We start from the raw sequence: 2,496 nt of genomic DNA on the forward strand, positions 1-2,496 counted from the left end.
AACTGTTATTAAATAGCAATATCCAATTAACTCAGATTTAGGAGGCCTTAATATGGATTTTCAGTGTTAACAGTCTCCTTTGTTGGAAGGGACACTCTTTCTGAGAGTTGTTTTTCCTGTTGGATGTTGTAGAGAGAGGGTGATAGGTCCCTAACCATCAATGCTCCATTGCAAGTTAGAATCAGTTGTTTTGTCCTTTACATCCATTAGCGTAAAGTACCTACTGAGTGTTGTATTCTCTAGCCATTGATTTCTTTAATATTCTTCATTAAAACCACCTCTACACATGGGAGAGTAAATTGTTCAAATACCAAATATTTGTTGCTCCACCCCCACAACAGAATCTGTTATTGGAGACACCCAAGTTTGCAGAAAGATAAGTATGGATGCAGACAGACCTTAGGGCCCCACTCTAATTCATGGTGCTTTACGTAAAGTGCCATGAGTTAGTGTCCCCCCCCCCACCCCAGTCCAACAGACATTCACTTGTTGGGTTGTGGGGGGAGGGTGGGGAGGGCTGGATTCAGCCTCTATTGGCCCAGGCCAGCAGGCAAGAGCACTCCAGCAGCCTCCCAGGAGGGAGAGGCGGACTGGGGAGAAGGGTGGTTCGGCCTCCCAGGAGGCTGCTGAACCACCCTTCTCCCCAGTCCACCTCTCCCTCCCTCCCCCAGGCTCAAGGGTATCAGCGAAGGTGGGAGGAAGGACAGGGGTCTCCCAGCTGCTGAATGGCCAGAGCTGGGTAGGATGAGGAACAGGGCCCCCTCATCTTGCAGCTTCTGGGGTGGGAGGAGCTGATTGGGCCCCCTAGGTGAGAGGGCTGCATTTCCACCTCCCCCCACTTGTAAACTGTCACTTCTGTCTGCCCCCTTAATGTCTCTCTCTGGAGCCCTCCATTAGAGCAGAAGAATTTGTACTAATAGGTCCTCTCTTGTTGGACTGGGTCCCTCTGTAAAAGTTAAATTATGAAGCTGGGACAAAGTATGGTTTTAGACTATATATACACATTAGATCATCAGTTGTTAGCTGAATATATGGCCAGACATAACAATTAAAAATACATTTTAAAACTGTCATTTCCTGTCCTTATATTGTTGTGAGTTTATTGATAATTATAAAGAGATGTTTGGAATCAAAGTGAAAAAGAAATTGATTTCCCAAATTTTATTGTAAACTATTGTGATTTTTTTTTTTTTTTTAAATATTCTAAATTAATGTTATATGTTCATAATTTCGGTCTGGAAATAATGTTGTGTGGATTATGTTGCTTTAAAGAAAATTACCAGTCACATTTATGGATTGGGGGTTTTTTAATTTTATTTGATTATTATGAAAACACACATTACAAACTTTATTTTATTGCATGTTTTTCCTTTTAGAGTTGCTTTTCTGTAAAACAGAGCAGATTTCTAATATGACCTATATTTGTTCCAATAAAATCAACATAGATGAAACTGAAGCAAGACATGCCAAGCCTTTCTCTTAATTCAGTCCCAGCACTCTTTCTGGCTGGAGTACAAGAACTTGACCCTTTTGTGTTACTTTCCTGGAGTATTTGTCCCTTATGAAAGCCAATACAATCAGCAGAGCCAGCATAGATAAAGAGCCATATAGGGTTGTATTATAGTGGCAAGACTGTTTTGTGACCATGTTCTGCAGGCAGACTGGAGGTGACAGTATTATTTACTTTTGTTGCTTGGGGTCCAAAGAGAGAATAAATTGCTATTGATTTTTTTTAGACATTACAGTGAAGTGTCTGAATGCCTGCAGAATAGCTGGGTGGCAGGATAGCCAGAGATTGTATAGAGACTGCCTTTTAAAATGAAAATTCATTTTCTTGTTATTGTTATAAAGTTCTTTTTTTTTTTTATACCAGAAGCCAGTTACAAGAGAACTTGGCTGTAGGTGGTGTGTTTATTATAAATGCATTTCATCCCCCCCAAAATAATAGATTTCAGCAGCAGTCTTGTAACAATTTAAAATTGATTAATAGAATTCTGTACACTGTATATGGCCATGTGCATGCTATATGCCTAACATAAAAGGAACATTTAATGTTTGCATTAAATTAACAATGTTATTAAAGACGTATCTTCCAGAGATGCACCAATTTGTAGACAGGAAATTATGTATATTAGAATGCAAATAATATACATTTTCGGCAAAATTTATTTTTTCTTGAAGCTGATTTCTCCAGTTGTCATCCATGTTTGGCATAATACATATACTTTTTTTGTTATTTGGAAGGAGGGAAAATCCAATCTTTTGTATTTACTTCATATTTTGCTTATATGCCTCTTATTTTCTATAATTTTTTCCTCCTCGAATAATTGTCACCCTTGTAAGATTTTATAGTAGTGCTACACTGTAGTGACACCTGCTGGGAAAGATATAAATGGAACATCTGGCATTATCCGTGGCTGCTTCCTATCAGTTCTTTTTCTTGAGTCAACAGTATGCACCCAGTTTAGTAGTCTAGAATGACTCATGTTTCCCAGC

The 2,496-nt window shown here is 39.0% G+C and overlaps 1 protein-coding gene and 1 long non-coding RNA gene across 2 annotated transcripts in view; both read left to right on the plus strand.

Annotated features, from left to right (window-relative positions):
- PARK2 (parkin RBR E3 ubiquitin protein ligase) overlaps positions 1-2,496 on the plus strand; it is a 1,789,008-nt gene that overhangs the window by 74,722 nt on the left and 1,711,790 nt on the right. The gene's annotated exons all lie outside the window — the stretch shown is intronic.
- LOC109304411 overlaps positions 967-2,496 on the plus strand; it is an 18,420-nt gene continuing 16,890 nt past the window's right edge. Inside the window, exon 1 of the long non-coding RNA XR_002099386.1 lies at positions 967-978. This is a non-coding gene — a long non-coding RNA (uncharacterized LOC109304411). The remainder of the gene's footprint in view (positions 979-2,496) is intronic.

The sequence above is a fragment of the Gavialis gangeticus genome, unplaced genomic scaffold, assembly GCF_001723915.1.
Source record: "Gavialis gangeticus isolate Ggan-Ray unplaced genomic scaffold, GavGan_comp1, whole genome shotgun sequence".
In the NCBI taxonomy this organism is placed as follows: Eukaryota; Metazoa; Chordata; order Crocodylia; family Gavialidae; genus Gavialis; species Gavialis gangeticus.